The 15081-nt window shown below is 39.2% G+C and overlaps 1 long non-coding RNA gene across 1 annotated transcript in view; it reads right to left on the bottom strand.

Moving 5' to 3' along the window:
• LOC122789429 overlaps positions 1–13611 on the bottom strand; it is a 101785-nt gene extending 88174 nt beyond the window's left edge. The window contains exon 1 of the long non-coding RNA XR_006362809.1: positions 13471–13611. This is a non-coding gene — a long non-coding RNA (uncharacterized LOC122789429). The remainder of the gene's footprint in view (positions 1–13470) is intronic.
• Positions 13612–15081: the final 1470 nt, after the last annotated feature.

Below are 15081 nucleotides of genomic sequence, written 5' to 3'. Positions count from 1 at the left end.
GGTTGTATGGGAGGAAAAAATCCATATGGTCATTCGTGCTCCCAAGAGTACAGGTCCATGGCTTCCCCCTGCTGGTCTCCTGACATCTTTTCATATATTGAACCTCCTTACTGTTGGCATACTTATGAATTCCATGCCTACAACAGTAAGGCCTAGACTTAGATGGATAATTCTGGGGGAGATCCAATATGTTTTCCCTTGAATTCCTATTAGACACCTTCTCAATCTCCTCCTTCATCTGGTCTAGAAGAGTAATTTGAAACTTGGTTGTATGTGTCTGACGATTAATGACTGTAAAGGCCAGAGTGGCAACTGTGCATAGTTTTTTCCCAAATGCTTCTTTTTCATGTATCTCAACTATAATGTACCTGATTTGAATTTATTATTACTATATCTAAAGAGTGAAGAAAATTTAGAAACAGCTATCAATATCAAGTTAAGCTGCCAAGATTGTACCTTTTAAATGAAGGAATGGTATATCATTTTTGCATTTGAAATTAGTACATTGTTTTCTATGATATGATGCAAACAAAGATGTTTTAAAAAGGAAGGTGTGGCAACCTTAAAAATCCATTGGTTATTGAGGACTTAGCATTATCACTGAGTGTTTATAAGGCACATGGGATGAAACTAAGCACAGATAAGACAGTTGTAATGGTAGCAAAATGGTGAAATCAGAAGAAGCTGAGAATTGAGACAGAAGGGATGATCGGGAAACAGGTTAATAGCTTCAAGTATCTGGGATGGTTGGTTGAGGAGAAGGGAAGTCTGAATGAAGAGGTCAAAGCTAGAGTCAGAGAGGCTGCAGCCAACTGGCATAGAGTCTCATGTATAGTGTATGACAGAAGAATGCCATAGAAGCTGAAAAGTAAGGTGAAGAAGACAGTGGTGCAACCAGTACTACAGTACGGTACAGAAACCTGGGCAGTAAAGGCATAGCAGATGAAGAAGCTCTAGGTGATGGAAATAAAGTGCCTGAGAAGGGTTGTAGGATGCACACTGTGGGACAGACGAAGAAATGAAGACATAAGAACAGAAACAAAAGCAGCTCCAATTGCAGAAAAGCTCAAGGACAGTAGATTATGGTGGCTTGGACATGTGCAGAAAAGCAGAAGACAGTCTGGTGAAGAAGATTTGGGACAGATAGGAAGAAGGTAAGAGGAAATGAGGTCATCCAGCAAAGAGGTGGATGGATTGTGTGAGAAAAGATCTGTGACATCAGGCATGAATGTCGAAGAAGGCAGGAGTGTGGCATTGAATCGATAGGATGGCGACAGTTAACATGATACCCCGACCCCATGTAGAAAAAAAAATGGGAAAAAGGGAGCTGATGATGATGATGATGGTCATAAAAGCATGAAATCCATAGACAACTCAAATTTCTTTAAAAAATATTCAGTATTTCAACTTTATGTATGGTGGGAGTTGTGGATAAATGAATGATGTCTTAAAAGAAAGGAATAAATTTAGCTGAAATATATAGGTTATTTATGAAAGACCTGGTCATTGGGTTTGACAGGATCAGACATGTAACTGATTTACTGGAGAAATATCAAAAAATGCTAAGCAATTCAACTACTATCAAAATTGTATATAGAGACATAGAAGACTGGGTAATTTTAACTGATCTTTTTGTACTGGATGTGAATGATTATTCAAACTAATTGGAGGATTATTATACTCTAAGCAAACTTTCCCATTTTCTAGGTCAGCTTTAATACTGTCCAGAGTTAAAAAGTGTGAATATCAGCTTTATGTTTTACTCCTAGATATTTAAGTTTGAGTGAAATGTTGATACTGAATGCTGGTGTGAGTGTATTGTTTACCTGTGTACGTCTTAGGCATTCTTGAATTCTGTTACTGTTTTTGACACTACCTTTCTTTTCAATACTTCAGGAAGGCTGCTTGAGCCATAGACCTCCTTTTCTAAGGGAAAAATACTCCAGTGTGTCTTCCTTGAGCCTTCCAAACTGGATCTTTAAACCATGCCATCTTATTTTCACATCGAACTCTTTTGAAACAGTGTACCACTTGGACACCATTGACTTTATTGTAGTACTTACGATTTGTATATCACTTGAATAAACAAAGTTTTAAAAAAAGATTTGTATATCACATATATATATATATATATATATATATATATATATATATATATATATATGTATATATATATATATATATATATATATATATATATATATATATATATATATATATATTATAGCACAAGAGTGTGCATATACAGAATTCCAGGATGTGGATGTGTGGTAATTTCTGTATCATCTACACGCACAACATGAATTTCTACAGGTAAAAAGAAATTAAAAAAAAACATATGTCCACCTTTTTTGCAGTTTTAGTGTTATGTTTAGCAGTATGTATGTGAGTAATTATGTGTTGTAATGTATTTTAATGTAATAAAAAAGTTCCTCCATCCATTGTAACAAATTGAATTTTACTGTAAAGGGTTATAACTTTGAAATTTGTGGAATTTTTATATGGATTTTTCAAGGTATCATTTTATGGAACATTCTGTTGAAGATTTACATATTATTGTACAACTCTGTTTGTAACGTCACATTACCAAAAAAGAAAAGAAAGAAAAATACTAGCTTGCATTAATCTTATATCCCTATTTGATGAGACCTATTCACTAAAACAAAACAATTCAGGTAGTGCTACTCCAAAGAGGATATATAAAACTGCAGCTATTAAAACTGAATGGGAAGGAAAGCATTAAAATGACATAAAAATGGATAGGTGCCACGTATGTGGAATATAATGTGCTACATACATATAGTAACTTATACACACTTTTCAGGAAACTTTTCACAGTCCTTTTTATACCCCCCCCCTCCCTTGACCAACTACAGGAAAAGTTAGCTAGGCACCAAACTTAAGAAAAATAAAAATCAGCCCACCCCCCCCCCAAAAACATAACACTGACAAAAATAGATCAAATTAAACTAGAAACAGTCACCTACATTTTGGCCTTTTCACCAGGCATGAGAAAGAGGAAAAAGAAATATACACACACACACACACACACACACACACACACACACACACACACACACACACATATATATATATATATACATACACACTGTTTACCTTTGAATGTGTGAAAGCACATTCGTCGAACGTACACCTCCGTGAACTGTTTACGCAAAATCCGAAGCACCGACTTCCTGAAATGTTGAATAAATATTGACTTTCGACATTTCCAATTGCTCCACCGCTGAAACAAGTGCTACCATGGGTCAAAAAGGGGGCAAGATTCTGGAATTCAGCACTTCGGTTTTCGCGGTTTCGGAATTTCGCAGTCTGCAGTTCGCACAACGGTTTTGACGATATTGCCATCAACATTCAAAGGTACCATGCACACACACACACACACACACACACATATATATATATATATATATATATATATATATATATATATATACAAACACACACACACACACACACACACACACACACACACACACACACACACATATATATATATATATATATATATATATATATATATATATATATATTTAAATAGGTTCATAGGTAGGTACTAGGCTATCGGCCCTAGGGCCTATGCAAGCCCAGCCAAAAAGGTACCCTGGCTTTTGTCACCCAAGAAAATTATTTTCCTGTGCCACTGTCAAGCAGAGCCACAGAAGTAATCCCCGGGGTGAATTTCCTGTTTCCCATCCAGTCATCAAGATTTTCTTGAAGAGTGCTAATGAGGAGCTTTGTTTAATATAGATAGGTAGTTTATTGCAGAGTATGGGAAGTCTCTGGGACAGGAATCTATCCCTCCTGCATGTTCTGTTTATTGTGGTGACAAGGTTTAGGTCCCTAGAGCGTGTAGCTCAGAGGGATTGGGATTTCTTTAAGTGGAGCATGTCCAACAGCTCTAGGTTTGACATAGCTTTGTATGTTAGGCAGAGATCACCTCTGAGTAGGCGATATGCGAAGGAGTAAAGCTGGAGTTTTTTGAGACAGTCTGCGTAGGGCATCTGTTTGAGGCTGGTAATCCTCTTTGTGAGGTATTTCTGAGGCCTTTCCAGTTGTTGTAGATGTCTTGTGAGGTACATACCAAAAGGGGTGTTGTACACTATAATGGGCCTAATGAGTGATGAGTAGAGGGGAACAATGACCACTTTTTTTCTGGATGAGAAACCTTTTGTGATGAGGTGTGCCACGTAGAAGGATTTCCTGACTACTGTGGCAATGTGATTATCAAAGGAGAGACTACTGTCCACCTGTGTCCCAAGGTCTCTTATCACACTTTCAGTGTTAAGTATACTACCACCTATGCTGTAGTTCATGGTTACAGAGTTTTTACCAAAGGGGGTGACAATGCACTCTTTGGCATTGAGCTTGAGGCCATGGCTTTGACACCAGGCATCTGTCTCAGTGAGGCCCTTATGTAGGATGTCCACATCATTAGGAGTTTTGATTATGGCTCCTGGCTTGCAGTCATCTGCAAACTTCATTAGCCAAAGACCTTCTGTGTTAGCCTGTACTTCAGAGAAGCAGATACCAAACAGGAGAGGACCCAGGACTTAACCCTGTGGTACTCCACTTGTCACTGGACTGAAGTCGGATTTGGTTTCTGCTACTTTCACAGTGTGGGTTCTGTCAGTGAGACAGTTGGCAACCCATCTTGTGACATAGGGATTTATACCTAGTTTAGTGAGTTTATCTACAATTCCAGAGTGGGGGATGGTGTTGAAAGCCTTGGCAAGATCTAGATAGGCTGTGTGAACCACTTTACCCTCGTCTACAGCTTTGGTGACTGCTTCAAAGAAGTCTATCAGGTTTAGGAGACATGATCTGCCTTTTACAAACCCAAACTGTGTGGGGTCCAGAGTTTGGAGATTACCACTGTCTTTGTTTATTGGTTCTGTGAGGATACATTCCATGGCCTTGCAGACCAGGCTCGTCAGGCTAATGGGGCGGTAGTTCCCGGGGTCTGTGGTGGCTCCCCCTTTGTGGAGTGGGATAACTGTTGCTGTGCGTCATTCAGTGGGCAGAAAGCCTGATATGAGGCTATGACTTAACATGATAATTAGGTGGGGTGCCAATTTATTCTGTAGTTCGTGTAGAATGCAGCCTGGGATGTTGTCTGATCCCATGGATGCTGTGTTCTTGGCTTTGAAGAGTGTGCTTTTTACCTGTGCAGCCGTAATTACAGGAACTTTGCATTCTAACGGTATAGAGATGGGCCCTTTAGGGGGTGAGAGGGGGGTAAAGTTAGCACTGAACCTATCTGCCAGGATGTTGGCAATATTAGTTGAGTCTGTATATTTAGTGCCATTGTGCTGTAACTCAGGGCAGATCTGAGTGTTGCCATTGAGATTCTTGACACAGCTATAGAATGCTTTGTGGTTGTCTTTAGAAACAGTGGTGATTTTGTTTTTGTAATTAGCTTTGGAGGATTTTATGAGGGATCTCAGCTTTTTACTGAGGCTGACCAGGGAGCTCCTCCACTCATGGGATTTTCCTCTCTTTTGCAAAAGTTTCTTCCTTCTGTTGTACAGTTTGTTTATGGCAAGGGACCACCAGATTGGCTTCCTTTTTTGGAGGATAGTGTCTTGTTTCTGTTTGGGATAGCACGATCCATGCACTCGTGTAAGTGCTTATAAAGTGCAATTGTGTAGGATTCAGTAGTCATAACTGTATTGTCCATCTGCATGGGTGTCATGAAGTTCACCAATTCTGTCTTAAGAAGCATGAAGTTGGCTTTGGAGAAATTTTTTACTGTGGCTTCCTAAATGGGGGATGGGGGCAGGATGTGGATATCTAGGGTGATTAGCTTATGGTCGGATCGGACCAATGAGGCGTTGACTTCACATGTGGAACATCAGTCACTCATGTTGGAAATGACTAGATCTAGGATATTGTTGCCCCTGGTGGGGGTGTGGATAAGTTGATCCAGGGCATTGGAGTTTATGAATTCCAGAAAGCGTTGAGTGAAGGAGTTGGTACATGACTAGTTTTCCCAGTTAATGGTGGAGTAGTTGAAATCGCCCATTATTAGGCGATTTCATTATATACATATATACATATATATATATATATATATATATATATATATATATATATATATATATATATATATATATATATATATACACACACACACACACACACACACACTATCTCTCTCTCTCTCTCTCTCTCACTATATATATATATATATATATATATATATATATATATATATATATATATATATATATATCAAATAGTTTTTCAGTACGTATTCAGGCATGTCCAAGTGTCAGCTTCCGGTGTTTTCTCCTGTCTACCTGATGAATCTGGGCATCTTGAAGCAATGTAGCAATTGCCTCATGTACACAGACAACGCTCTCCTCCTATCACCTAATACCACAACCTGTGAGAGATGCCTTTATCTAGCCAAACTGAGGGCAAAGCTCTCTCCAACCAAGACGGAACTTGAAAGCCAAGAGGATAAGGTAAACACTTGCACCACAACACACTCATTACAAAGTCCCACTAAACCTACACCACCAAAATCCACACATAGAAACACAAAAACATTCATGGAGGCTGTCAATAATAATCTGCCCAAGCAACAGAGACCTCCAAAGTAGAAACAAAAGCAACCTCCACCTCCCCAATAAAATCCAAGTGATACATAGCCCACAAACTCAGTGTGCCACTCCACCACAGCCCATAAGGCAAAACAACGTACCCAATACTCTAGTCATAGGTGACTCTATAGTCAGGCACACTGATGTCCCACTCACCAGGCTAAACAAGGAGAAGGTTACTGTCAGCTGCATGTCGGGTGCCAGGATCTACCACATAACCCATGCATTCAGGTCACTCCACAACAGGTACAAATATTACTCTGTCATTGTCCATGTTGGTGTGAACGACCCGAGATGTACCCCCCTGGGCTACATAAAAAGAGACATGGAAGGGCACTCCGATCTTGTAGCCCAGGCAGGTATGACCCTAGCCCTGAGTAGCATCCTGCCATCACCCAGAATGATACCACAGTACAAGGACAAAATGATTGACTTCAGCAATTGGCTAAGCTTCTGGTGTCATTCTAAGGGGATCCAGTATCTATCTGCTTGGGATGACATGGTCTACAAACCATGATGCTTTGCCAGAGATGGCCTGCACCTGTCACCTCTGGAATTCTGGATACTGGCTAAGGCTCTTGCCGCCCCATAGTACCTTTTTTTAGGCAAGGTTCAAATGACAAATTCACCACCGTAACAGGTACAGGCAAGCAAAAACTAAGGGCAATACTACTCAATGAAGTCTAAACCTCAAAATGCACTCACTCGAGGCACTCCTTAAAATGGAGAATATCAATATCTGTGCAGTGACTGAGACCTGGTTCAAGGCTCCAGAGGGCACCCCTGCATGACCAGGCTATAATTCATACCACGCCTTTTGGCTATATAACATGGACCGGAACACTAAAGGTGGAGGTGTGTCCATATTCATTAAGGATATCCACACCTCCAGGCTAGTTGCTCAGCATAATGCATCCGAGAGTATCCAAGTGCAACTAACTCTGGGCAAAACTGCAATCCAAATTGTAGCTTGCTACAGATCCCCCACCATGCCCCAGGATTCCCACTCCTTTTTTCTTGATATACTGGAAAGTATTACGGTTCAACCAAACACCCTAATAATGGGTGATTTCAACTACCCCACCATTAACTGGGAAAACTACTCATGTACCAACTTCTTCACTCAAAGCTTTCTGGAATTCATAAATTCCAATGCCCTGGATCAACTTATCTACACTCCCACCAGGAGCAACAATATCCTAGACCTAGTCATTACCAATATGAGTAACCAGTGTTTCACACCTGATGTCAACTCCTCGTTTGGATCCGTTAATAAGCTAATTACCCTAGATATCCACATCCCGCCCCCAGCCCCCATTAAGGAAACCACCGTACAAAAATTTCTCTAAAGCCAGCTTCATGCCTCTTAAGACAGAAGTGGTGAACTTCATGACACCCATGCATATGGACAATACAGGTACTACCGCTGAATCCTACACAAATGCACTCTATAAGCACTTACAGGAGTGTATGGATTGTGCTACCCTAACAGAACCAAGATGCTATCCTCCAGAAAAACGAAGCCAATCTGGTGGTCCCCTGCAATAAAGAAACTCTACAACAGAAGGAAGAAACTGTTGCAAAAGAGAGTAAAATCCTATAATTGGAGGAGCTCCCTGGCCAGCCTCAGTAAGAAGCTGAGATCCCTCATAAAATCCTCCAAAGCTAGTTACGAAAACAAAATCACCACTGATTCTAAAGATGACCACAAAGAATTCTATAGCTATGTCAATAATCTCAATGGCAACACCCAGATCTGCTCTGAGTTACAGCACAATGGCATGAAAATTACAGAACCAACTGATATTGCCAACATCCTGGCAGATAGGTTCAGTGCTAACGTTATCCCTCTCTCGCCCACTAAAGGGCCCATATCTATACTGAAAGAATGCAGAGTTCCTGTAATCACAACTATGCAGGTAAAAACTGCACTCTCTAAAGCCAAGAACACAGCATCCATGGGACTGGACAACATCCCAGGCTGCATTTTACACGAACTTCAGAACGAACTGGCTCCCCACCTAAGTACCATGTTCAATCATAGCCTCATATCAGGCTTTGTGCCCACTGAATGGCGCACAGCAACAGTTATCCCACCCCATAAAGGGGGAGCCACTCTGGACCCCGGGAACTATCGCCCTATTAGCCTGACAAGCCTGGCCTGCAAGACTATGGAATGTATCATCATGGAACTTATAAACAAAGACATTGGTAACCTCCAAACTTTAGACCCCACTCAGTTCGGGTTTGTGAAAGGCAGATCATGTCTCGTGAACCCGATTGATTTCTTTGAAGCAGTCACCAAAGCTGTAGACAAGGGGTAAGGTGGTTCACACAGCATATCTTGACCTTGCCAAGGCTTTCAACACCATCCCCCATTCTGGAATTATAGATAAAGCTCACTAAATTAGGTATAAATCCCTACGGCACAAGATGGGTTGCCAACTGGCTCACTTGACAGTACCCACACTGTAAAAGTTGCCAACTCCAAATCCGACTTCAAACCAGTCACAAGTGGAGTACCACAGGGTTCAGTCCTGGGTCCTCTCCTGTTTGGTATCTACTTCTCTGAAGTACAGGCTAACACAGAAGGTCTCTGGCTAACGAAGTTTGCATATGACTGCAAACTAGGAGCCACAGTCAAGTCCCCAAATGATGTGGACATCCTACAGAAGGGCCTCACTGAGACAGATGCCTGGTGTCAGGGCCATGGCCCAACGCTCAATGCCAAAAAGTGCATTGTCATCTCCTTAGATAAAAACTCTGTACCAATGAACTACCACATAGGTGGCAGTCTACTTAAAACTGAAAGTGTGATAATAGACTTTGGGACCCAGGTGGACTGAAGTCTCTCCTTTGATAATCACATCGCCACAGTGGTCAGGAAATCCTTCTACATGGCACACCTTATCACGAAAGGGTTCTCATCCAGGAAAAAAGAGGTCATTGTTCCCCTCTACTCGTCGCTCATTAGACCCATTATACAGTACAATGTCCCTTTTGCAATGCACCTCACAAGACATCTACAACAGCTGGAAAGGCTGCAGAAGTACCTCACAAAGAGGATTACCTGCCTCAAATAGATGCTGTATGCTGACTGTCTCAAAAATCTCCAGCTTAACATATCGCCTACTCCGAGGTGATCTCTGCCTAACATACAAAGCTATGTTAAACCCAGAGCTGTTGGACATGCTCCACCTAAAGAAATCCCAATCCCTCCGAGCTACACCCTCTAGGGACCTAAACCTTGTCACTACATTAAACAAAACATGCTGGAGAGATAGATTCCTGTCCCAGAGATTTCCCATACTCTGGAACAAGCTACCCATCTATATCAATCAAAGCCCCTCATTAGCACTCTTCAAGAAAAATCTTGATGAGTGGATGAGAAATAGGAAATTCATCCTAGGGATCACTTCTGTGGCTCTGTTCGACAGGGGCACAGGAAAATAACTTTCTTGGGTGGCGAAAACTAGGGAACCTTGTTGGCTAGGCTTACTTAGGCCCTTGGGCCAATAGCCTAGTACCTACCTATGAACATATATATATATATATATATATATATATATATATATATATATATATATATATATATATACACACACACACACACACACACACACACACACACACATATATATATATATATATATATATATATATATATATATATACACACACACACACACACACACACACACACACACACACACACACACACACACACACACACACACACACACACATATTAATATACATACACATATATAAAACAACCAAACCACAGGGTAAAAAGGACACACCGACAAACCATTCACTAAAAATTGCAAGAACAACCTAGCCAAGCTAGGGTTTTTACTATATGATACCTTAAGCCTCCTGCAGTGGAGGATATGAGATATATGCAGATCACCCCTTAACGGCATCAAGTGTTTCATCTCCATGACTTTTTTACTTTTTAAGTTTTTATAGTTCTATTCAGGCCAATAAAGTCAAACCCCATTAGATGTGGACATGCGTGTTTCAGCCTTTTTATTGACCTCAACAGCATAGCATATGTAGATAGTTTGGCTACACTTTAGAAACAAAGTTTTATTAAACTAACTGCTCAGACTTTCTCTAAATTTAAACAAACTGTATTCTGTATTCCAGGTTTTTAAAAATAACTTTTGCGGGCTGCACTAAAAAAAAAATCATTACCATTACTTAAACATATATGGAGACATATTCACAAATGCAAAAACAAAACCAGAAAGAGAAAGAAATCACTGTGGAAGTTTCCCTGCTGAAACCACTATTTCCAAAGAAATAAATTAATCAGACAGATGTCAAGTCAACCAGAGCTGGGAGAACAGGCACAACTTTACAAGTTCTGCTGCAATATCTTTGAAAGAATCAGTATGTTTGTGTGTGACTGTGTGGCTATGTGGGTGGGTGGGTGCGTGCATGAGCACATCGGTGTGCACACACACACACACACACACACACACACACACACGTATATACCCATCTACACTCACACAAACTGTACTTTGTACTATACACACTATTTTGGCTGGTAAGCATGTCTCATATGGTTACTAGTATTTCTTCTGATATGCTGTTGTGCTTATTACTTGATGTAGAAATATGACAAAAATCTTATTAACTGTATATTCATTCTGCAGTATTCACTCTAACCAGCTTTTGGAATTTGACCAGGGAGGTTTGTCAGTGTAGGTAGTACATTCAGTGCTGTCCACATTATCATCTCCATTAGATGTTAGTGTTTTGGGGGGTAGCAGAGAGGAAGGTATGAGTTTGGCACAGCATGTCGCAGAATGTATAGTCACGGGAAGTGACTGCCGGTAGACACCAGTAATGGTCACTGAAATGGATGACATTCTGGTACAAAATCTTTTTCTCAAAAATAATTTGAAAAAATATAGTAACAATTATGTCTGAAATAATGTGAAATGAAAGGAGGCAACAACAAGTCATGTTTTCTTCTCACTGTATATATAGCTGTCTTATTAAATACCAAATGGTTCAGCAAACATACTGGAATTTAAGAAAGTTTGGGCAGTTCCACCAAGGAGTGAACATCAGATTGCAGTATTAGTCACCTAGGACTAACAGCTAATTGCTAGGCAGGGAAACTTGTACACTCTTGGATGAAACGATCTGGCTCTTTTTAAATGTTGTGGTTATTTCTTCTTGTGAATTTTAGCAGTGCAGTAATATTTGTTTATATGAATTCCATATTGTTAAAATATACTTGCTGCAGTTCAGAACTAAGGTGACACTAAACCTTATTAATTTGCTGAGAGGGTCTTTTCACAGAATAACAGTCTCACATGCATTACTTTCCACTGACTGAAATGTATGAGTTGAGATTCTTTCATACATTCTCTACACCTCTTTTAAACTTCTTCGGAAGGTAAGCATAATTATTTTCCTGTGTCAATTTATCATATACATTATTGAGGAAAGCTCAAAATCCACTTTGATATAAATGGAGTGTGTTCTTTGTTTCCCAAAACAAAAATTTAATTGAGAAAAAGTTGAATCTAGCTATATGTGAATATCAGAGCTCAGTATTCTTTCTAAGAAAATGGCATTGAACTAAAGAAAGAAAATCTCAAATAAAAAAACAGATAAATAAATAAAAAATAAGATCTGTTATCATGCACTGGTGGCACATGGACCTGGTAGAGTATCAAAGCTTGGAAGAATGGCATAACAATACTTTTGGCACAATACAAGGTTGAAGAAATTATGTGATTAGGAGGTAAGAAGGATGAACGAATGGAAGAATAGCTTACTTGGAAATCTCATGCATTTATAGGTTCCAGGTTTACAGTATCACTATAGTAATTCACAGATTGGTAACCCCCAACCCCCTCTCCCCCTTTTTGTTGTGCAGGGAGCATTGCTCATGAAATTTTGCAATTATTTAATGTGTGGCCTTAGGAAATAATATATTCATACTGTTAACAATTCATACTGTATTGTATGGATTATTTGGGTTCCTATTATAACTTGCAAAAGTTTGAATGTCACATGGTCGACACCGTATGATCAAACTTTTACAAATTCGAAGGTTGAAACAAATGGTTCTGTACAGCACAGAATGGGAAGATTTCCCTTTTCTGCACTGAAGTGCGATCTCGGAGTTGGTATATTTAAGTAGCAGGGGTGTGGGGGGTGCTTGCCCCCCTGCTCAGAGCGTTTAGGTAAGTTTTTCTTTTTTTTCTTTTTAATTATATATTCGAGGTTTCAGACTTCACTCATATGGTGTCAATCATATGAGGTTCGAAGTTTTGAAACTTCGAGTATATAATATAGACCCGATTATTTCATATTTTATTTAAATAAAAAGCCAGCATTCTTTGACTAATATTATATGCTTTATCAAAAGTCTGAGATATATGCAAGATAAATGAAACAACCCTCTATTTTTGCAACTTCATGAGCTTTCTTATCAAAATTTGCTTTCTTTAATTGATCTGATTTATTTATCCATGTTAAAGACAGTTGGAAACATCAAACTATATAAGCTAGTTTCATCTTTTCACAAACAATGCATTTTCATTGTATTTTAGGGACTTATGATAAAGTCTGAATACTCCATAAATTTGGGTAGTGTAAACTTAAAAAAAACTTTACACATACCAATATTACTCTGTGGAAATGAATAACTGCCTTGGCATTTTATTTACCACACATTCCTATCAATATTTTTTCACATCATCTGAATTTATAGCTAACTGATTTGAAATGCCTTTAAGGTTATGCTGGAATCTTAAGCCAAAAATGTTTTAATATAACTTCATAAACAAGTCATATTTTGGTTTAGACTTACCTGCAGAGGAAAAGGAAGAGAGGCAGAGAATCAGCAGTGCTAGTAAAGTGAAAAGTTTTAAAATCCTCATTCTGTTTCTGTGTTGTACTTACTCCTCTGAGTTAAAAGGCTATCAGGAGTGTTCTGAACACCTGGTATTTATAAAAATACATTGTTAGCTGCAGGGCATATTTGCCAGTCCTTTGTTCATTGCTTCCTTGTTCAGACTAGTAAGCTGGCAGTAGTTATGCTATCAAGTTACTTTTTTTTTTATTTAGTATGTGGGACTTTGTTCATAGAAAAAATAATTTAAATTTTGCAAAACTACTTTTGTTACAGTTAAAACTTCTGAAAAGATAACTGCATTTTTTTCTTTGCAGATTTATTATCTGTCTTTAACAGTTCAGTTTATGTGCATCTCACTGTGTGCATGCATGAGTATATATTTTTTTACATTTCATTTTAGTTCATATGCTGTTTTTGCTTACTGTGTACTTCATTGCCATAATGTTAATGACATCATAGTCTGTTGCTTGTGATGTAACAGCAGTGGTGTAGGAAAATGCCATTAAGAATACACATTATGGAAATTCCCTCAGCAATACAAAATGGAAATGTGAAACACATTTGCTGTAAGAAATATAAGATGGACTGGCCCTAATGATATAGTTTATTCAAGGTATCCCAAATGCATACTTAACTTTTTAAGGTGCTATAAGGAGCCTCTATCACAAAAATGCGTATCAGTAATATGTGTCAGTTCAACTACTTTTGAGCAAACAGGAATGTGGCTGCCTTCAAAAATCCAAATTCTTAAGACTTTCACTAAATGCCAGTATTTATTTGTTTTCGTGATCTGATCCTTTATGTACTCAGAAGCCTATGCTAAAATAATAAATTCTTAACCCCAAAATCCAGGGAAGGAACAGAGAATGCTGTCATGATATCACAGCTGGATTGTGAATGCCATTTCAACATCCATGCCAGTGAGGACACTGACAGCTGGCTCCAGCTATCCAAGAATAATGGGATGGTCTGCACTGCCCATTGGATTCCCTTGTACACAAGATCATTGTCCAGTGACCCCCTCCTATGCAGTGACACCCTGCTAGCTGGATAGAGGTCATCCTTCCTACCCATCTCCCCAGCAGAGTTACACTCTAAACTGACAAGTAAATCTTCACATCCTCAGTCTAAGTCTGAGGGTTAGTTTCCTGACTGAAAGAACAGCAAGCATTTCAAATTTGACAACCTTACATCCATTCACCCATCTGAGAAAATAACCGCTGATTTCTGAAATATTTTCAGCCACCCTTTCATCTGTCTTTCTTCTATTTTCTCTATATTTCTTTCTATGCATCTCTTTGCTCAGTTAAAAACATAAAAGTAAACATCCCATACCATTAGCATACTCTAAACAGTCAACATCTCTGAGTTTAGAAACTTCATGCATTGCTTTACCCATGAGCAAAGGAGTTAAAGACCTCACCCGTTGTCCTTGGTCAACTTGGTGCTGAATACACACCCTTTCAAAGGCCCTTATAAAGCTGTCTTAATCACCCCCTTCTTTATACTGAGGAAGACATTTTACACTGAGCTGGAGTTCTAAGGCTTGGCTTTCCCCTGTCCGTG

The sequence above is a fragment of the Protopterus annectens genome, chromosome 14.part0, assembly GCF_019279795.1.
Source record: "Protopterus annectens isolate FY-2018-M chromosome 14.part0, PAN1.0, whole genome shotgun sequence".
Taxonomy (NCBI): domain Eukaryota; kingdom Metazoa; phylum Chordata; order Ceratodontiformes; family Protopteridae; genus Protopterus; species Protopterus annectens.
The sequence above is the reverse complement of the archived record's forward strand: the minus strand, read 5'-3'. Positions and strand labels throughout refer to the sequence as shown.